Source organism: Papilio xuthus, unplaced genomic scaffold (genome assembly GCF_000836235.2).
Source record: "Papilio xuthus unplaced genomic scaffold, Pxut_1.1 DF824888.1, whole genome shotgun sequence".
Taxonomy (NCBI): domain Eukaryota; kingdom Metazoa; phylum Arthropoda; class Insecta; order Lepidoptera; family Papilionidae; genus Papilio; species Papilio xuthus.
The window spans coordinates 4,392,710-4,417,037 of NW_013533761.1; the positions used below are offsets into that span (position 1 = coordinate 4,392,710).

The 24,328-nt window shown below is 34.4% G+C and overlaps 1 protein-coding gene across 1 annotated transcript in view; it reads right to left on the reverse strand.

Moving 5' to 3' along the window:
- Positions 1 to 23,900, reverse strand: part of LOC106127107 (protein teashirt) — a 182,381-nt gene extending 158,481 nt beyond the window's left edge. The window contains exons 1-2 of the mRNA XM_013325101.1: positions 23,564 to 23,900; positions 2,730 to 2,774 (exon numbers count right to left, since the gene is read on the reverse strand). The gene's annotated coding sequence lies outside the window, so the exon portion shown is untranslated. The remainder of the gene's footprint in view (positions 1 to 2,729; positions 2,775 to 23,563) is intronic.
- Positions 23,901 to 24,328: the final 428 nt, after the last annotated feature.

Below are 24,328 nucleotides of genomic sequence, written 5' to 3' on the forward strand. Positions count from 1 at the left end.
CATGTCGCCGGATACACAACGAAACCTTCATTCGACCTCACCGCCCACGCGGAAAATTTAGTAGCCTAAATAGTCTAGAACCTGTACAATATATGTACTTATCTCTATGTTACAAACATCGTTAGAAATGGTGCAGGAAGCCATCCGTCATCATAAAATTTTGTGATAAAAATTGCTGGCATCTAAAACAATGACATTAAATATCAAAACATCAGTAAAATCTTCAACAAGAAATGTTTGCGTCATAGAGTATATCATCCGAGTGAATTACAAAAATGACAAGTGACACGACACGAAGCAGGAAATACCGCGATGCTAATTCGCGTCTATAAATCAGCTTAGATTTAACGTCGCATCAAAAGGCAGCCACATAAAGCTGACGAGAATCCGGCGACTGGCGACTGCGACCCGCGCGCGAACTTTACGATTACCCAGAACCCACTGACGGACGAAACACTGTCGCATAAATCAATTTAATCTCCTCACCAAAGACAATCGGTGCTGCTATTACTCATATCGAACGTGCACCCGCTCGATCGATTTACATATCTATCGCTCACAACATTCAGTCGCTTTTCAAACGCTACCAAACTGGCCGTTACGTCGGAGGCGCGAGAGTTGAGCGCACGCATGAATCAAAAGACGACGTCGTTTCTCGATTCCCGTCTCTGAATTAATGTCTAATACGGTACTGCGACCGTGTAATTGTTGACTTTTATACGGGACGGTTAGTGCTGGCGGTAAATCAAAGGAGGCAAAGATACAAATAGACGGCACCGCCGCGCCCTCTGCCGGTGCTGCGCGGCTGCTCAGCTGCAGTACATTGTCGCAACTCGCAATGCATAACATTTTATAAAGTTCAAGTATTCTGCGTGACATGGAAATAAGGAAGTTCCACAAGCTCTGACTACATCATCTTAGGCTGACAATGATTTATGTTTTTTCATCATTTACAATTGGCAATTATCATCGTAAGAATTATACATCGTAAGACGATGTTGTAGTCTGTAGTAAATTTAGATGTTATTATCCTCAACTGCCAGCTATAAAATGTATCTTCTAATATTGTTTTAAAACCTTAATCTTAAGATGTATATTCTAAAAATAAATATTGAATTATGAATTAATTCAAAATTAGAAGACAAGTGATTAATTTTTCAAGTATTCTTGAAGACAATTTCACAGCGAATGCATTAGACTTAGCCGGCTACGACAGGCTACAGACTACAAGCTATGGTTCAGGCTACAGGCTACAAGCGAGGTTGTCGTTTGAGGGACAAACCTCTTCAATAATTCAGCGGCGCTGTACGCTGTCACTCGGTGCTATTATAGAATTAGATGCACAACACCGGCCAGTGCTTATGTCCTGTGTCTTAAGTGATGGACGCCGCTTTAGTATTTAACAGACACGCCGGCAACAGCATCACTATCGCTGGCGATACTATCCTATTCAAATCTGTTAACAACCGACGCTCCAATTATATTAAATTTTAACTAATATTCTTGAAAACTTCTTCCAGTAATTAATTACTTATTGGTTATAAAGTTTTAACTTGGTTTTCAATAGTAGCTTATGTAAGAGAAGGCGTGTCTCGTCAACAACTTCATATTTCAACCAAACTATTGCTGCATCTCTTCAAATCTCAAATCATGGTTAAAAAAAGTTAGAAGCTCCACATATTTTACGTTGACATTATATTTGATTATTTTTATAACTAAAGTTAATTCACTAAATATTTTAACGAAATATTAATGTAGGTAAACTATAACCAAAAGCTGCTTTATTGACTATGAACAAGAAAAAAAAAAGCAAAACAGAGAAATGATTAGAGCAACAGTATAGTGCAATCCTGAGATCTGTTTGCGGTGAAATGTTAACATTGCGTTTGAGGGAAATAATCCTCGCAGATGAGACGTGTATGGACATGTGCCATGAATACTTGAACGGCCGTTAGATGTCGCACGAGTCGCGTACCAATTAGCCTTAGTCAAGACGCATCTGACAGCGCTATTACATACGTCTGCAGGACTTACAGCATTACCTGATGCAATAATTTGACAATCACAGAGAAGCAAATCTTCGATTATAATGATAACATTTGGTAATTGTTAAAACTAACGCCTAGAATAGTATCATAATCTATTCTTTGCTAACTTATTTAACAGAGAAAAACTATAGAAGTATAATTAATCTAATATTCACTAACCGTGAGTTTCTGAAACCAAAATCTGCGTTTAAAATACATTGGTGTTTCTGTTTTTTTCAAAGATAATGAATGACAGACGATATGTTGTACTGTCGGAAACCCATTGTAAGATAGCTTGATCAAAATATTATGATGAAACGTCATTTAATTATTAACTTATAGTACACATACTTAACGGTTAAATGATTGTTTTTGTAACAAATAATAATGTTCTTGCGATGTGTATAGAAATAGTCAAATATAGTTTTTCGTTTTTCAACACAATCCGTCTCGCTCAAGTAGAACGAGCACGTCTATCGTCGCGCGACGCCGCGGCAAATATTTATAGTGTTCTAGGAAATCCTAGCGAACCTGGAAATAGCATCACACATCATCATTAGTGGCAAATGTCGAATGTCCATCCACGACTTGCCTATACTTGCACCTAATGTCAATAGAATCGTAAGAAAAAAAAACAAAATAAATAAAATGTACATAACTATATTCTATTTTACAGTCTGTTTTATATAATGTAAAACTTACGTTTTACTTCGGTCTATATCATCTTCACTTTCACAGCATCCAGATCTGGAAAGAAATAAAAGTGTTAACACATAATATTACTCCACGTCATCCAACAATAAATGAAAACTGTCCATTTAAAATTACTTATTAGCAATTAATACCTCATATCCCTAAAATACCCGTTCCTTATTAACATCGTCAGGAAATCGGAAGCCCATTCTATACTATGATAGCTTTGCTTCACCTATTAACAAATATTTGGAAAACTTTATGTTTATAATCATACCAAATACAGATAAAAAAACAATAAAACTCAAGCATTAACGGTGCTATCGTTTATTTGGGGGATAAATTGGTCGTAAAATTTTTAGAAGCAACAAACACATTGCATTTATTTGTGACTTCGCGCTACAAGAATTTAAACAAATCTTTGTTTTAAAAGTTCATAAATTATTACAAAGTCGTAAAACTAATTTAATCAATGATGAACGTATTAAAAATACTACGGAATTGGCCATTAACTTTGACTCGGATCTTGAAGTAATCGGACAAATTACACAACTAAGCTATTAAATAACTAATATGATAAAGATTGCTCCTTAAGATAATATGATTTTTTAACTTTGAAATATTTTTAACTTATAAATTATCGAAGATTACATTACTAAATAGAAGATTATCTCAAAACGTCTTTATATTAAAACTAGTGAGGATGTGTCTCACTGCAGGGGCGCGATTTGTCGACTTATAATTCATTTTGTAACATCACTATCACATGAAATAAAGTATCAAGAAATAACTAAAACACGATCAATTTAATTAAATGCGACCCCATATGGGTTTATGAATGATTCATCGCAAATGAGAAAGTTCAAGAGCCTTATGAAACAAATAAACTCGCAAAGACAATAAAGCTGTCGATTACAGTTAGTATTTCTTAATTTTGTCTCACGCGACGATTCTGTCAATAATTATTATATTATGTCCGTTAGGCTAATAGATTTAAACTAATCATAACTATAATGTGTCCCAACTAACTGTAGTAACACTTTATCCTTTAGAATAACTAATGTCTGGGTAACAAGACAAAAAAGATGGATAGAAAGTTTTGAGTACCGATCAGTGTTGCGACATTTGACTTCGGGAATGTTCGAAAAAGAATTATAATGTTTTTATTTGTATTTGATAAGTCTGGGTCGATTTGTTTCACCGGTGCACCGATGCTCCCCGCATGCTCCTCCCCCCTCCACCCAGGCGGTTGTTATCGGCGACTGTCACGCAACACCACCATAAATCTTCTTGCAAACAACTCGTAAATACCTCCCTTCAACCTCAGCCTGGCCTCAGGTACGCTGACTTACTACCTATTCATTAAAAACTTTTAGCAGATTCAACTTTTTATATATTAGATTATATTAATTAATGAAATCACTGCTCCTGGCAATCAGCGAGTCAAAGTTTTTTGAAACTTTGCCGAGATTCATCAGTGTCAAATAGATAATTGTTTTAATACGGTAAAAATGTAAAACTTAATGGCTTTTAAGTAAAAGGTACACGTAAATATAAGGTTCGTAAGTGCTGCAACTAAATTATTTTAGACAACTCCAACCTTCACCCTGTTATTTCTGCCAGAAGATAATAACAATAGCTCTAGAGACATGTTTGTCATAAAAATACAGCACCCAGCGGTCCAATAAGCAATAACTCATCGGCAGATGGAACACGTCACTAATTAAAATTAAGTTGATTGTGCATCACAACTACATATTTAATTAATTTCTGGGCGAGCGCCGAGCGCCGGGCGCCGGGAGCTTCTCGTAAAACCGCCATAAAACCTTCCACCATTTGATTCCCGAGTCTCCGGGCTACACCGCGCCTTTGCACTTTAATCTGTAGTAAATCATACAAAACAGTTTGATACACCTTCAATATTTCACGTAGAATTAGTGCGTTCCATTACTTTCCTTGTTAGAGACTCAAACAGTCATATCGAGCGAGACGTTCCGTTAACCTTTACTATGTTGCCATTCTCTATGTATCGAATGACATGACAGACATATATAACTTGTCAAATGCAACTTTGTTTCATGCATTAAAATTAAACAACCAACTTCATGACAGCAAAAATAACTATGCCGGTGATTCAACAAAGCTTTCAAATTAAGAACTTGTGGCAACAAATCAATTACAATTTATGAGAATTTCATCTGATTTATAATAAAAGTTTTGATTAAGAATGTAAAAATAAAGACGCGACGAAAGCTAATCGTCTTTTGGTTGACAATGATAATTTTTAATTCAACAATTCTTCAAATGTTATAATTGTTATCGACATTCTGGGTGGCTGTGGTCACTCGCGCTTCTTTACGTCTCTATATTATCAAATTGGTAAGACGTTGCCCAGATCACTTAAGATATGAATATTTCTTAAAACTTTTCCGAGTAACGAGAAAGCTATTTGTGTTTATCGTCAAATAAGATCGGACTCGCGGAGACGATTCTCTGAATTATCGCACAAAAAGGCAAATCTATCGAAACTAGAAAGCACCGTTTTGTTCCGTTCTAATAATTTGAGGTAGAGATGACCGCAACAAGATCATACGTTTTATAAAGTTATAAAGTTCAACAATAGTGCAAAATTATAACATTAAGAAAAACTATCACGTTTTCCTTTGATACGGCCGCCACTGATAGTGGATTTTTGCTATAGAAGGCTTAAAGGCAATTGTAAAATTTCTTCTATTAATTTTTAAACGTATTATGTTATAATCTTAATTAAAGGGGACATATTTTTTAAATATTTATAATATGATTTTGTCCGTTGTGTGAAACTACGTGAGTGTCAGCGCGGGGAACATCACTACTCGAGCTCTCCGAAAAGTCGTGAAAGGAGCGAGCGAAGCGGACAAAAGATAAATTTGTTGTATCTATCGTATCGATTATGATGCGATAGAGATTTGTTCGCGGTTAACAAAGCGTTTTCCTATCAAATCACACAATTAGAAGTGATCGGACCGGCTGCGCTGTCGGCCGCTTTGTCGGCGCGCTGTCATTGCATTTGGTGTGTTCCGCTACGGCCCAAGATACTTCTACCTATTGATACTGCACAATCACACAATCGTGTATGTCTAATTTCTTACACTAATAATCTCCAATTGACCAACGTGCTGCTTATAGTGATTTAATGGTAAAAAATAGAGCCTGCTCAAAATTATTAATAGACAAATTAAAAAAGTTTTAAGTAATTTTATCGAAAGCAACACATTTCACGTAATTATCAATTTCTAAAATTAAGTTTTACTACTCATCAATATTTGAAAAGTGACAAAAGGAAGAGAGCTGTTGTGTTTGGCAACGCAGGGCATGGACAAGCGCTGTCGACTCAAAGGAATTACAATGATCGACGGCCGAGCGTGACCGGCACTTTGGTGGCGGGACACCGTGATAGCGGGACCACGTGATAGCAGCGTGATAACGTGACACTTGTACTCAATTAACTCATCATACGTAAGCACTGCACCGAAGGCCTAGACGTAAGTCCATTCTTTAAACTTTAAGTACTAAAAGTTAAGTTAAAATGTACCAAACATTGTCATTATAATATTTATAATTACTAAAGTAGATAAGAATGGAAATCTTTAAGCTAGAACTTAATGATAGTCTCCAAAAGCTTAATTATCATTAAACAAAGATTAAACTCTTTTATGTGATCATCTTAGTTTAAACCTTATCTCTGTATCAATGTTTTAAATCTGTTTCATTAACCTTTCAAATAATCGTCTTCAAATGAAACGGCAATTAAAAAAGAATGGTCGATAGTCCGTCACCTCACTGATAGCTCATTGACAATGTCTAATTTATATTATTCATTTATAACAATACTTTATTTTGTTATAATTAAAACTGTTGTGCGAGGCGGCCCCTACAATTAATTTTCTATTCTACAATAAAGAAACTTTTTATCAAATCTGCAAAATCCTTTCAATTTTCATCATTCAATATCATCCGCTTTTTTTGAATAATATTCTCCTACACACGACTTTTGTTAACTTTTGCTAAATGTTTAACGTGAAATTATTTATTAATTGTCGTAGTTTTAATCCTTATTTTTCAATATATGTGTTTTTCTATCGTAGTATGTATGCATACGTACATAAACTAACAATTCGTCAAATCGCCTAAGCGGACGAAACTCGATCGTAAAACAAACAGATCGTTCGAGAACAAATAGTAACTCGAGCCGTCAAACGGCACGTCTTGACGAAACCGCACCGTCATTATTATTGTATACTCCGACAAACTTATCTGGCCCGGTGGATAAAGAGTTGTTATCGCTTATAGCTTAATCAGGAAATATGTAAATGTAGAAAATTGCGCAGTAGAAATAACATGACACGATAGCTACAGTCCGAAGAAGATCTATCGGAATTTTTTGATACTGAGAGGGAAGCCAATGTGGTATTGCAATTTACTTTCAATTATGCCCACCGGGTCAGTTTAGTATGTCGGAATATATAAGATACGTCCGCGAACCGCTTCGGAGTGTCGCTGTCCAGTTGACACGTCTGCGATCTCTACAATGTTTATCTATGTGCTAATCGCTTGCTGGATATCAAGCGCTTTGTCAGTGGCCATTGCGGCACATTCCAGTCATTCTGGAGCCAATGTTAAGTTAATCAAGTAATCGCTGTTCACTTTTCATACTGTAATTTCGCTATCGTGTTAACTATACGTAAACTATCACAGAATTTTTATATGTATTTAATTACTTTAATTATTCTTCTTTTTTTTGCCTTATACAGAAATGCTGGCAAGTTATTAGATCGTTGATAATTTATTTTTACTGTTAGAAAAAAACATCGGCTTGATCAGATTTGTGAATTATTTGAATGACTGACAAAAAAAATGTTTTTCGTCCTTTTATAATCTTAGATGGCAATTGGCAGGTACAGCATCACTTGTATAAAAACGTAGAGTATTCTTCTAATAATGTAGCATCAATGTAGGTAGAGTCAGTAGTTGTGTAAAGTATCACAGACAAACACTTGTTCGTAGCGGCGCGTGTGGAGCGCGGCTGAGGGTCGTGACTTGCGGAAACTGCGCGCCCTGTTGAACGCCACGGTGACCACATAACACGCGGGACAGGGCGGAACCACGTGGGAGATAGGTTTTACCTTTAACCAAATTCGTAATCTCTACAATGACTGAGTTGAATGCATGCTTATGTTTTGCACAATAGAATTTACCGGTATCCTATTTCACTAACTTAAGACGTACTAATTAAAGATAAAACTGTAATTATTCAATAATTACATATGTTCCTTAAGTCTATTTTAACATTAATGAATTAAATATAAATTGGGTATATTATCATTTGGATATAACCATTATTAAAAAGAAGTTACAAAAACTATAAATGTCCCTAATTTTCAACAAAAATGAGTGTCACAGTACAAACATTGAGCCGGCTAAGTGACGATGATCGACAAAAAGGGATGAAGTGCGATTTTATTAACAGCTTTCATCAATGTACAAAAAACAGCGTTGAATGCGTATAAGAAATGATGTTGTTAGCAGCAGAAAGCCCGCTATTCGGAAAATGGGCCCCGTGATGTATCACCGGGAGGATCCATTCTGCTCGCACTTACACACCTATTGACTAGTGAAGCATTGACGCATTGACGCATTGACGCGAAGTGACGACGCCTTTTCGCTTTGACGTCGGCACTTTTTTTCTAGATCTGCCATAGATATAATTGTTATTAAATTTCTTTATGTATATATTTGCAACTGAAATGTAAATTAAAATGTACACGTGTAATATAGAACGTAACAATCAAACTCATTTATGATGTAGTCTCATTCAGATGTCTCTAGAAATTGTTACATAGAACGAAGCTTTTTTTTCTTTCATTGAATATAATTTGTTGGATTGCTATTAAAATAATCAATAACCTTTTCTTACTCCACAGTAGAATACTGATAAAATTTGTTTTAAAAAGTTTTTAAAAGAAATATTTCCAAAGCAATTATTGTTCTTTTGCACACTTTTCCATTTAACATATTTGATAATAACCAAAATTTGTCATCAACCAGGTTTAATTTGTTGTCGTTACGGATCCAGCGGCATTGGAAAGCGCGCAGAGAATTTGCTGACTCAGCATATCGCACCCTTCCGAATGCCGAACAACAGATTAGTTACGAGTACAACGATTAGCTGAAGAGAATCATCCCCGTACTTATTTGTCTAGTTCATTAATATAATCTTTCTTACAAAAATTATTTTCATTAAGTTGATTTGCTTCATATTCAATATACTTCAGCGTCCAGACTATGTTTAGTAATTTGAATAATTCGATGCTTTTCCACCAACATTTTTGAGACTGTTTTTATTAAAATGCCATCTTTTAATAAGTGGAATATTGAACTTATACAAGTTTATATTAACAAAATCAACAAGCAAATTGATACACGTATTATTAGTGACAGCATATTTCAAAATATGATCAATAAAATATTTAAGCATCGATCGTTATCAATGGGAAGCGAGTTTCCTAATAGAATATTATCATAAAGCGCCAATTAAGTCCGATACAAATCATAGCTGCGAGGAATTCGTTACGAATTACTTCTTACATTTGCATATCAGAGCATCTGCCTTTATACAATGTTCAAGCTAAATATATGTATGTTAAAAGTAACACGACACTGCCGCGACAAAGCCTATTTTTAATATTTAAGCGATCTCAATAAATAGTAGTCTCACGACTGTAATATTTTCAACTCAAAAGTTGATTTTTTCCATTGGATTTTTTTATCTTTGTTTGCATAATGAAATTATCAATAATAAAGAATTATGATAAGAATCTTTCAAAACATCTTGCACCTGATCAAAATAAGTAAGTTAAGAAGTGGCAGGCGCTCCAGGGAGTTCTGCGTTCGTATTTATTATTGTCATCGAGACACCAATCAAGCCGCAACGAGTAAAACTCGAGATTCCATTCCATTAAAAATGTAAGAAAGCGCCGATATGCCGGACGATTAAGTTTCCGTCGTCGTTCCGTAGTCGCGACTCGCGATGTGATGGCTCTTATAAAATTTTAATGACGTCTCGTTCTCTTCAAATCGTAAAATGTAAATTTGACGAGCGATGCTATTGTCAGATTGCGAACGTACGGACTGATCCTCAAATATTCATAACGATTTTAAGACATGTATCATTTCACGCCTGTGACTCGAGTGAGAACAGCATACATTGAGTCTTCATTCTAACAACAAATTTTTTGTTTTGCATAACAGACTTTGCAGATGACGATACTCAGAAAGCCATGTAACCTACGGGACACGTTTTAATTTTTTTTTCAACTTCATTAACGGGGACAAAAATAAACATAAGTTGAATCGAAGCATAATAACAGAAACAAGGAACATATTTTGAATGATTAATAATTATAATTTTTATTTATCGGAGAAATAGAGTATTTATGGCCATGACAATTGTTTAGGAAACACGAATAAAAATAAAAAAATACTATCATGATCTTGATGATGTAAAGTGCTGGCAGGTCATATTTTTTCAGCCATATCGCCATATAATGCTCTATCAAAGTCTTATCGAACTAAGTGGATAGGTAATTGCATGCAAATGTCAATATTTTCTTCGTTCCGATTTTAAAACGTGTGTTAAAGTTCCTGACAGTTAATTGTATCTGTATTATTAGTTCGAAACGTCACCATCGCTACCAACCACAACAATCAGCGCCAAAATGGCCGAAATCAAATATCACATCTTATAGCCTGTCTATTATTAAAGATAAATAGTAATTATCTTACAGTGTTGCCAGAGAGTAGAAAATGATGTTTAAACTTACTAAGTCAATTAAAAAAAACTGTAATCATTTTTTATAATTTTATCTACCAAATAAACCTGGTCCGAATCCAGTTAATTCAAAAACCCAACTTCCATACAAAAATTGAACAAGCCATTTTCTCATAAATAAAAGCATTCAATTAATTTGCTTATAACATTGATGCAATTGATCCACAAGGGTTAAGAGATATTAATGAAGCAGAGGTTTATTGAAAGTGCTCGAAGGCACGCATAGCTCATATGTCACGCGATACAAACATATTGTAACATCAAATTTGGCGCTATGTTTATAAGTCACTGACGTAAATTTAACAAAATTGTGACTAAGGTACGTTCATGATTAAATTCAGTTGATCATTAAAGGAGTTGTGTAGGTTTCTGTAGCTGGACACATGCAAGTCTAACAAGATTAGTAACACGTACTGTTTAAAATTGTTATCACTGTCTCATCAAAATAATGACAGGGATGATAATATGTTTTATACGAATATTTTGGTCTCAGAAATCAACAGTTAGTAACTACACTATAAGTTATGGCAAAAATACGTAGTAAAGTTATGACGTATAAAATTTGCTTGGAAGTATAATGTAAGCAATACTTGATCCATTTCGAATACCGTTAAACATTAGTTTCACGCGCATTATCACATCATTTTAAGAGTAAATAAACGCACTTCAAGTTGAGATAATTACAGTATTATGTAGCATTTACTTCATAAATTAACGTATTTATTGGTTTTCTGAAGCAATCACGTAAATTAAGAACAGAATAGTTCGATTTGACTAAAACGCAAAACAGAGTATGTATTTGGTGTGAATGTGAATGAATTTGATCTTTTTTTATTAAATATTTAATTGACATATTAACGTTTTATTATTAAGTAGAGTTTAACATCATAGTATCGAGCACGTTAATGTATCTAAGCTGTAAATTAGCTTTGTTAACATCGACGGCCGCGGATTTTCCGCAAAATTAGCGGCGCGGTAGCTGCGGGCTGCAGGGGTGGGGGGAGGGGACGCCGTCTGATTGACGGCTAGATATTGTTTTGTAAAACGCCGACAGGACCAGATTTGTCCCTACCAATGGTAACAACTGACCATGGAACTCGATTTATTAAATGAATTGGATCATAAAATGTAGTCTTTTTAATTATCCTACTTTTTATGTTGTGCTTTGCTACGAAATAAACAGAAAATTTGATGATTAATCAGAAAAATGTAATTTGTTCATTATCAGTAACTGTTTTGTCCAGTTTGAGTGCATGGTAGAGTATGCAGCACTGGTTACAGATGTTTTACGTGAGCTCTTTTCCTCTCTGTGGTCAAATATGGTATAGAAAATCGAGTAAAAGTACAATGGTAGGGGACGCGCGGTTGATTCGCGGCGCTTCGCTGCTGAATTTCGGGCGTTCATCGAAAATAGTTAATTTGGCTGTCGGTGTCGGCGTGGCAGCGGCGGACGTCGCGGCCGGTGTTGTGACGCCGACAGCAACTCAATCCGCGCCCGCAACACCCATCAGATGTCGCTATTGTTGCTCACCTCACCAACATTCATTGTTAACATATACTATACAATACCTACTCTATCTTGTGTGCATATATGTTATGCTGATTTTTTATTACGGACCACTATATATCTTCCAATTGATATCTGCCAATCTCAAATGCAACTTTTTCTTATACCTTAAATAAACTTTTGCGTGTATGGATTCGAGCTGACTACATGTCAAGATTAGGCGTGTAACAGTGTACACTGTTGGGACAGATGCGTTTAACGTAGCAACAATTCAAAGGTCCCCATTGAAATTCACACCATAGTGAGTCCTTGCAGGCGGCAGCGCGGCGGAGCGCGGCCTGCGATTTGCATGCCGGTAAAGGTCAACGCTGCAATTATTTCCCATGTCGATACGCCATAAAACAACTGACGATAAACGACCTTTCATACCTTACGACATAGCGGCGATTATTTTAATAATCATGTTATTAGTAAGAATGATATTTAAAAATACAAATAACTCAGTGTCTCCGAGTCCAGAATTGTAAACCTGACAGCTAGATTGTTTACTTATTGTCAAATTAATTTGTTGTTTTTTTTATTAATCACATTTTATGTTATGTTAGAAAAACAACCTATATAAAATTATTAAAACCAGAATAACTTGAATAGACTCTTATCAACGAATTAATGTTATAAAAGTCATGACGTGTCGTAGTCGTATCGTGAGATGTTAAAGGTCTCAGAGTCGAGCGTGCCAACAAAATAGGAACATATCAATCACCTCTATAAGGAACATTCGCCCGATACATAATAATTACATGGAGTTTCACGCGCGGCTGTAAAAATGTCGGCGCAGGATATTTACGAAGGAACAATGCCGACGTCGAAATGGCGTTTCAATATTTAAATAACCTATTATTGTTTTGAAAGGTAACATTTGAGCTGCCAAGTTTATAACGCAAGCTCTCGTTAAAACGTGTGCCGCGTCCTGAACTGTGCTCGGTGTTGAAAAAAACGCTTCTACTCTTCCTTTTATAGTCGTTACGACTAATTTATGTCGTACGAAATGTTGCAGACATCGTGTACTCATCACGTTCCGTAGTCGAAACAATTGATATAAATGCTTTAGAAATATTCCAATGTATTTATTCAATAACAACTAGATGACACTTCCAACATCAAGAGACAGCAAGAGGACGTTCAAATTAAAATCATAAAGTTTATCATCGTAGCTCTATCAGCGACAGATCATCAATAAAGCAACGAAGCTGAAAATTCGATAATTAGTAATGGTGTGTCCGTCTGTCGGTCGCGCTGACACTTTTTATCTAGACTGGATCCAATCAATCCGCATCACGGCCGCGTCGCGTTTTGATTGACAGACAGACGGACGGCGCGCCTGATTCAATATAATTACGATGCATATTTTACAAAATACCATTGTCTTCACATTCAGTCGTAATGTCCTCTATTGTTATACGCAAAAGTATCAAATTAGCATGAATTATACGAAAGCTTATATTTGTGTATTTACTGTGATCACTGGTAAATTATTTTTATCTCAACAAAATCAGTTTAATTCAGGATTAAATCAGCACATTAGTCAGCTAGGACGTACGTTACGTTGCAACGTCTAAAGGAAACCAGATCGTTTATAGAACAAGGATAAAACAAATGTTAAATCTAAAGGTAAAGCGTACTGATGCATGAGTTATCTAATTGATTTGCATTTCAATGACACTTTTAAGTTCTCTTTATTTATGTGCATAGTTCATGTAATAATAAAAAAAAACCTGTGTGCTAAACACACGTTACAATCATTCGACTGAAAATATTTAAAATAAACTGAAAAATCATTTTGGATATACATCACACTTTTTAAAATAGTCACTAGAAACGCTTCAAAAGAATAAGGACATCTATAACCTTTTTACTAATGATTAATAAAAATGTATTCTGTACCGTAAAATACCAACAATACTTTGTCCATTAAATATTTGTATGCAAACTATGATTACTTTAATTGCTCTAATTCAACTAACTTACGCGAATAATCATATCAAAACTCAATTAAAAATCTACCTTATCTGACACATTAACAACGTAATATGGCCAAAGGAGCGCGTGAAACAATAACAACTAATCAAATTCGACAACAGATGAACAAAAAGCCATATTAATTTACACACACAGAACCCAGTCGTTGTCCGGCTGATTGATACGATGATTGAGTGACAGGTGACGCGGCTGTCGCGCGCCGTAATGAGCAAATAGGTCGATATTCGCACCAACTCGACATGATGCCGGCACATGCAAGATACACCGCTGTTTTTATGCAGGAATAATATTACAAATTATAATTTGATCGACTAATAAATGAAAGTGAATGAAAGCTATACGTACGTCTAGTTAAGTATATTGTTACACTGTAGTACACCCTGATATGAAGAATTGCGGCTCATATTATTATAGTATTGACCCTTGAATTAGACGACTCTTTTCTTTGTATAATTTTCTACGAGAGATAATCTCGATGAAAATACATATCTGTATGGGTAATCATTTCTTCGTTCCTTTTTAGAGGCACAAAACATCTTCAACATTTGTTCTAATAAGCTTCATCGTTATAAGAACTTTAAAAAATTTCAGTGACCAGGTGTCGTTGTGTGCGGGGCGTGCAGGTGCACAATGTGTCACCTGAACACGCTCCTTGAGTTTGATTTATACTTGATAGGGAAGCGCGTGCTACTTTTACTAAACTGTTTTTAAAACACGCTTCTGACAATATTTACTTTTTGATGCTAACAAATTGATTAGTAAAGGACACGTACTATTTTTAACTAAACTGGTTGTACATTTAAATAAGATTTTTATAATTTTACGGAATCGTTTACCTTAATTACATTTCAATCAAACTGATAAACCCATCTACAATTATTATGCAATGAAAATTACTTATATTAATATCCTTAGCTAAGAGTTCTGTGGATTTATATGAATGCATTATAATATAGGACCTCTGTGACCTCGCTGCAGTAAGCGAACACAGATAGATTTAACTCACACAGCCTTAACACGCAACAAGATGGCTCAAAACATTATATTTGTAGTTATTAAGTAATTATTAACAACCTTACAAGCAACAGAAATAAAATACTACTTTCACACTCTTACAACAGATAAATAATATTGAAAATATTCATAATTTTCAACAACTTTACTTACCCTAATAACTGATGTTATATTTGACAATATTTATTTCTAAATGCATGTTAACATTCATGACTTAATTTCTTTGTTATTGTTGAGGTGTTCAATTAGCACTAAGAAAACTGTATGGTCATTTACCACAATACCAATGCACGTCAATACTGAAATCTTAAGAATTGACATTTTATTTGGTCAACAGTGCAAATGTTAGGTGACTTAAGCTTGTCTCCCGGCTTCACCTGCCTGACAATGTGGTAGACACCATCATAGCTCCGTCAACGTGACGTACAGATACTGATCTCACGAGATCTCTATATGATATATATGTAGCTAAACTTTCAAGTGAATGACACATTGATCTTATCTTCATGTAAATATATAAGTAAGTTTATTGGATAAAATGCAATTAATGGCAGTAAATACATCTCTGTCTACCCCTTTAAAATTAAATGAATGTTATATTTATTTTTATTACTTGTTACAATTTTCATTTTAATTGAGTACTTTCTCTAGTTAACAAAAGTCGACACTGAAAACAACGGACTATCGCAAATCAAATATAAATAGTGTGACAAACTGGTTTTGATACTTGCAATGTATTATAATATTTTCTAATAAATCTTTCAACAAATGTTCGTTACGTAATTGAAACAATCATGTTTTATGTTATTTACATTATTCGAAGATGTAACAGGTTTGATACTTCAATAAACAAATAATGTTGTGAAACGAGTTGTCGACGAAAAAGTGTTACTTTTCTTATCTGTCATGAATACTACTAATGGGCCAATTGCTTAGTTGTTGTAGGTACGATTAGCCAGAAATAAAGTCTTGAGTTCAATCCGCCATTCGACTACCAAGGTATTTTTGGAAACCACCTTTTACGTCGTTAACCCAATACCAACGCTCAATCATCCTCGGGCGGACTTCATTCCACTAGGCACCAGATAACGCACTCGCGGCATCTTTACAACTCATTAGACGTGTCGATCCCCCCTCGCCCCTCCACGTCTCGGCGTCCCCCCCCCCTCCTCGCCACCATCGCACCCGTTTGTAATTAACTGAGGGCCATAAATTGACCGTAACTGTCATATCATATTGATTTAGTCCCGTGAGTGCGCCGGGCGGAGGACGGCGGGCGGCGGGCTGAGGGCGCGCGCCTTCCGCACAATTTTGAGCTGCCTGCCGTCTCTCAGATGCCTATTGATGATTATAGAAATGGTACTTTTATCATTAAATGTAACTCAGTTGTACTCAAATAAACCTTTAAGCCTTGTGTACACAATCTATAAGACTGTTTCTACACTCAACATCCCTATCTTTATGTAGAAAATGTCTAGAAGAGTAGTTTTTCAAAATTGCAAATATTTTTGGCAAGGCCATTCGCAAGGGCAACCGTGGTGTGCAGTAGCATCTTCGACCTAACACAGTCAAGTACTAGCACTTCACGTGTCACGTGACACAGTGTGTATACGTGTGTGTAATGAATGGGTATAGTGATGAGTCACGCACACAGGGCAGCAGTGAAGACAACGTTATTGCCGCGCCGCAACGAGTGAGACTGTCAAAACAACGTTAACTAGCGAAATCGAACAAAACATTTGGCTAGCGAGTGATAGAAAACAAACACTCACTTGCCATTCTGAAACAGATGATCCGATTCAACAAACACTATCGAAGGATTTTACGAGCCGACGAGATCAAAGTTGCTTTGAAATATCTGCTCGATCTAGCGCGCGACTTATTCCCTTAGCGTGTGAATATAAGGCGGAGATTTGTGCGTGCGGCCGTTGCGGGCTGCGAGCTGCGAGGAGCGCGGCAACACTCGCCGCCATGTTGTTTCCGTCGACAATGGCGCGCGCCCAGTGTTGCCACACTGATGACGTTTTTCTTTTTCTCACAGTTCTTTATTGCACTAATTCTGATTGAACATACTTTTTTCTTTTTTTCTGTTTATATCACGTCCCGAGAATACTTGTGATCAGATATCGGCGATCGGTTATAGCGATGGCTGATCAAAGACGCCGTCGATTTGATTTAGGAATCGAGCGCTGCCTTTATTTGAATGTTATCAATTCTTTGCAGCAAACATAAACTTAACGGACTTGTTTATTTTTATGTGGCCATATTGAACGAATTATGATATTGTATATCTGTACGATACCGTTTCCTCGATGGAGTCGTATCAGCGGGTTATATTTTATGCGGCTGCGAATCAAAACAATAGGAGAAATTAGTGTTTAGAATATTGTCAACGGATACATTAATCTCTTTGGATACGGCATACGGATTCATATAAATAACGGCGCTCGAAAGTTCCTTCGGACTTAGTCAGGAGACGAGTAGGTCGTCGGGAACTTATTGGTTTAATACACTTCGACAGGCCGCCAATAAATTTATTGTTAGAAAAAAAAGAAACAAGTTTCCGAGTAACGATATCGAAGGCAGTAAAAATTCCTTGTGATTTAGTCTGTGTGTTGAGTAAGGTATAAATCGTGAAATGTGTCAATTAACTCAAGTTTAATGTTGTATTTATGTAAATCATAGTCTGACGGACGTCGGGGGTTAGACAAAAAGAGACGTTTGACCGCGACACGACTCAGGGCATTTAGATAAATTGGGTATTTTTTCGAAATGTCACAGCGACTCAAAAATAAGAAAAAAACATTCGTGCAGCCTGAGAGATAAGTGTCCGAGATGCTGCGCGCTGTATGGGAACCGCATGCTGTTAATTAATTACCTACGAAATAATATTAGTCCTAATGGATACTAGACTCATAAATTTTTACGGAAAATCCATAATAATCTATGTCGCGTTTTAATTGATTTCTTATATAAGAGATAATATCCACTTTAAAACTTACTCGCCAGTTTGGGCTTTTTTTTCTTTGTTTTGTTATATATTATATTATAGTATACATTTTCATTTGTATTTTCTTTATTTTCATTTTTTCTTTAACGTGCATGAGAAGCTAGCTTGTATTTAACACCGAACAAACGTTTTAGTAACACATTCTTGTTTATTTTCAAGATTTATCAAAGGACTTTCAACGATCGTGGAAAAACACGTGAGATTAAAAGTAAATGTTAGTAGAATAACATTTTAAGAAAATAAACAAAAAAAAAATGTTTCTCTTTACTGCTTAAAATTAGAGTCTGTTCTGCTTTGTATATAAAATATGAGTCTGATTAATAAAAGTTGCAATAATATAAATTACTAAAAATAAAAGGCCAAGAAGGTAAAAAACAGTCTTGATACTTGAAATTAATATTTTCTAAAAACATTTCGCTTTGAACTTTGTTTAGAATGACAATGGAAGCTGAACGGTAAAGGACTACATAACTATAAAGACATGCTTATTTGTTATGACAATTCCAAGTAGGCCTTTTATATACTTTTCAATGAGTATTTGGCTAGATTAGATTTGTTAAATATACATTAGTTATAGATATTAAAAAAATTTCAATAAATTCTTAACATTTTAAATTGCGTCAAATTTTTGTTGTATAAGATTTTTAACACCTAGCAACACTGAACATAAGTCAACAGATTGACATCATATAAGCAACATTGCTTATTGGAAAGAAATCCTAAAGGATGAAACGGCAATTAAAACTACAGATCATGTTTAATATACGAATAAGATAAAGGAACCGGTGAACAAGAATAAATATGTTCAATAGTCGAAATAAATATGGCGGATGATTTGTGGCGGTATTGACATTGGCGTGGAGGCGCGGGCGAGGACGCGGGCGCGGGCGCGGGCCGGCCGCCATCTTGTGTTTGCTAATTGCCGGTTTGTGTCATTAAATCAGTCACGCGTCGGAAAACAGACGGATGTGCGATTCTTGATCATTTGTTTGATCGATATTTCTTGTTAATTCATTTTTTTCATCTATTAGATTGCGTCACCCATCGACAAACAAATGGCATCCATTGTTCATTGCTGGCATTTTTTTGTAATCTTACAAATAGAGTTTCACCGACGATTGATGAGAAACGTAATCAATAAAATGATCTGGACATTGATTCAGAGTTTTCATTAATCAAACTCTAACTAAATATTTCCTATGAAGAAAAGTTTCTTTGTCATCGACATCGAGAGGTTGTTGATAAATTTAAATAAGCAAATGCTGAGAACAAGCGTTGTTGGTAAGCACTAAATATATTGAATAATATTAGCATATCTTGTGAATAAGAACAATTATCAAAATAAACGTGACACATACATATTTATATAACTGTGTTCTAAGTATAATAGTTCATAACTTAAATAATCAAAGTTGACAAACTAAATAACTAAGAAGTATTACTGTCCATAAGATTGTGATATAAACTAAAAAAGGACCATCTTGCAATATTTGAAATAATGTTTGATTCTTAACTTTGGTGAATTTAGTGATTAATGATAATTAACTTATATTCTAATTAAGTAGTTTAATAAATGACCATAAACAATTCACATGAACGCCATAGTTTCGATTTGAGCAAATCACATATTTTTGTTTAAGAGTCTTGTATAACGTCAGTGCTGCATAATGCTATTGAAGATTGTATAAAACATTTCAAGACCAACAATTTAGTAAAAGGATTAAGAATGTGTAGACATTCTATACAATTAAAAATTACACGATAAAACATTTTAATACAATTAAAAGTCTAAGTACTGTATCTATATACAACATCGAAAAATTGATCTCTAAGTGTAACCAACCGTTTTAACTGAACATACATAATACATCGAAGTGTTTAATAAAATAACTATTCAGCTAAATAATTTTATAAAAAAAAATTTACATATGAAGCTATTACAGAACGATGTAAACAATGCTATGTCATCTCATAATATTTATAAAAAAAATAACTGATTATGTAATCCTTGTCTATGACACTATGTCTTATGTTGAAGTAAAAACAATAGACATCAAAATGACTCAATCATACATTCCGAGCTAATGTAATACATAATTTGAACATTTCTTACATACAGGCTGCTGAAAAAAAATCCGCGGAAACCTTGATCGTCTACAAAAAATATGCCGAAGAATATCAATCTATTAAGAATCATATTTTTACGATCAGTTCGCGGGATATAAAAGCTATAAATGTAATTACGTATATTAACTAATATAGAGACATAATCAATTTAGTAAATCAAACAGATAAAATATAAAATATGGACAAAGACGCCGGTCGAATATCGTTTATTATAATTTACGTACGACCTGAATTAGTTCGATTTTGATTTAACTTTATGGTTATTATGTCTAAAATATCGACAGTTTTAATATCGGAGTCACGAAACTGCCGGCAACTTGCGCCTGCATACCTAATGTTATGCTAATTCATTATATATATAAAAAATACAGCTAATTAAATGAAAAATACTAAATTGAATTAAAAGCAATATTGTAAATTGAGTGTAACGATTAATAAATAAACAGATATGTTAATGCATTTTTAAGATATAATATTAATGAACAAACATACATTCGATGGAGTTGAGATAGCAGGAATATACTAAACAAAAATGCACATCCTGTATATTGTTTATATAAAATTTATAATTGCTTATTAAATAGATATAAGTGAGAAATAAAAAGAAAGAAGGAAAAAATATTTTTTTTCCAAAATGAAATTGTTCACAATTTACAAAATAAAAGTACGTATATATCTATACTAGCTGTCGCCCGCGACTCCATCCGCGCGGGATTAAAAATAGTTGTTGGCCGATTATCAGAGCTACTCAATATGCTCACAAAATGTCATGAGAATCGGTCAAGCCGTTTCGGAGGAGTATGGGAACGAAAATTGTGACACGATAATTTTTTATATAAGATTTAAATCGTCATATTTCTTGAGTGTATGTTTTATTATGTTACATATCAATTATTGAATGAACAAATCAGACAATTGTAGACTCAATTCACAGGTAAAAAATAAAAAAAACCTTTTTTTTTATGAACATTATGAAACTATTGTCAGACCCAAGCACGTTTATTAATCTCTTGCGAATTTAAACAACATTTTACGTACATTTTTTAACGCTCTAATGGATACGCGAAATATAGAGCCCCCGATACAATATCGTATTCAAATTTAATGGAAATTATTCTATTTATTGATTCGTTATATTTAAATATCCAGTTTGTTTAACTTATGAAAGTGTTATTAGAATTCCAAACATTATAATTAGATTATTAGTTAAGGAAATTGTCAATAATTAGAATTCTATAGTTGTTAAGGTGTATTTATGATGTCGCGAGAACAAGGAAAAAAATCGTAACTTATTTTGTGCAGAATTAATGATCATCATCAACCTGCCCTTATCTCTATCGAGGGTCGGCACAGCATGCACTACTCCTCCATACATCTCTATCAGCCGTCATATCCGAGTCTACCCCCTTCTTACGCATATCCTCTTACAGTCATTCCATACTTTTTTTGGTCTTCCTCTACCCTTGTAGCCATCCACATTCAATCTCATTACTTTTTTGCTTATATCATCATCATCCCTCCCCATAACATGTCCAAACCACGCTAATCTTTTACTCCTCAATTTCTCGATCACTGGCGCTACTTTCAAACTTAAAGATATAATAAATAATGATGTTATTTGTATATCATGACAAGATTAGTAACAAAAACAATGCATCGTGTTTTTATTGAAGCAACACTTGTACATAAACATGTTCGCATACATGTCATCTCTTGAAGCAACTGGGATAAGTTATAGATTCTAAGTCTAAGTTGAATGGGATGACGAACTTTCATTTCATGTCGTAGCATATAGAGATCACTAGAGTTGTCGCCTCACAATATTATATTCTTTTGTCATAATGCATGAATTTTTGTGACCAGAAACATGCTCAAAATTTCAGAACCTATGGCACGCGTGTCTTTGTTTCGACATCCCATACATAATCAGATCAAAACTATGTGTGTTTTACGTGGATTTTCTCATATAGTAAGTAATAGTTTTCTTCTCGGCATATTATTCAGCACGTCTGATAAATTATGACATCATTACGACTTGATAAAATAGAAATAATTACATTTATTTGCGAATAAGAGAAGCAGCTATCAAAATTATTTTTAATATCAATGTCCATCGCCTGGGATATATGTCGTAGCTTCGTTGTTCATCAAAATTGACATAAAATATTATCAAATTCAATATAATACAAATATTAAGTAAAATACATCAGTATTTACTGATTTAATTTTAGCTGTTTTCAATAATAATTACTAAAAAATTCAAGAACATTTACCAGTGTTAATTATTTAAAAACAAAAGAAAAATAATATAAAAGAGCATGTCATTGACCCCTGATTGTTAAATAAATAAAACTATTTTTATTCCTCTTTATTAAATTCTTTTAAATTAAAATTAAATTTTTGAAATTCACTTAAAGATGTGAACCGCCTATCATTTGTATTTACTATAGTCGTCCCGCTCTCGCGGCTCCCCGCGCATCTCACCCCCCCCCCCCGCAGCGAGCACTCGACTGCACACAACTAAAGATGGCGGATTGGCAAAAAATATACTATGTGCTACTATTCATTATTATTATACATTATTACTATGCATAAAATAAACTTTAATCCAATAGTTAACTTCAACTCAAACGTTTATTAACTTTAGGCTTAAAAAATTGGTTTTGAAATAAAACGTTTGATAAGAGACATATGTTTTATTATTTTCATTAGATGATATTTGATTCAAATTCATTAATTTTGTGAATGTATGAACTATTTTTTTTTATTTTGTAACATATTATAATCATTTAGAAAAATCATTATTTATTACAATTTAGTATATTTTTGTTTATCTTACACATTTGCTTTATTTAAGATACAATAAATAATATGGTAAAACGGTCTCATTTTACAATTTTATTAATTACAACGTCTGTCTAATAGATAAAAAATAAAATAAAAATTGTGGCTAAGAGAATATAGTACAATACAAAGTTTATTTTAATTCAAATAAACGTTTCACATTATTTTACTTCATTTTATTTTAACTTTGATATGAAGTGGGACAAAAACACGTGGCGCAGCACCGGCGCCCGTCGCCGTCGCGCAAGCACTGAATTACACACAACTTTTCAGCTTTAAAACTTGCACCTAAATAAACTTTTATCAAAAATAAAAAATCTTACACAACTTTTACTAAAGTTTCTATATCTTTTTAACAATTAAAAATATGAGCTAGAGTCGTAGAGATGTGTGTAGAGCGAGTTGAGTGGCGCGTTGCTGTTTGTTCTTACCTCAATGTTTGAAGAGAGCTCGATATGTGGACAGGCGAGTGCACAAAGTTCCACCTGTCACTCGCACCTAAGCAAGCAACGCTCGTCTCGAGTATCCTTTGTTTTTCGACTATTTGTTTATGACATACATAAAAAGAATTCTGGAATTCTACAATAACACTTTTGTTCTTGCATCCACGGCACGTATGATGTTGTAGAAAACTTAGTAACGTAAAGCAATTTGCACAAACAAGGGTCACATCACTGGCACTCGTCAACGGTCACTAAGTTTGGCGGGAGCGCGCGTCGTATCGCGTTGTATCGTTTTAGATCGCGAGCGCGCGTGCAGTGTAGGCGCGCGCCGCGGCCGGAATGCCGCGCTCGCTCCGCCGCCGCTGCGTCACACTAGCGCCGCGCGGACAAACGCAATAACAAAAACATTGTTTTTGCAACGCCTTGCTATGATTATTGCATTATTACAGTGTTTTGATTAATAATTAGTAAAAAAAAACTATTTTAATTCAATTTGTTATTAATTATTAAAGTTATTTTTATTGTTTTGTATTCGTTAAATTAAAGCTAACAAGTAAAAGCAAACTTAATATAATTTCAATCATTAAGCCATCTGTTATGTGCAAAATCTAAATATATTTATTCTATCGTTTGTTCTTCTTTTATATTTTTTTAAACTTATATATTCCGAAATGTAATTAAATCATTCGCAAATTATGAACGTAAAAATACTTTTTAAGTATAAGAAACATTGACACTCGGACATTAGGAAAC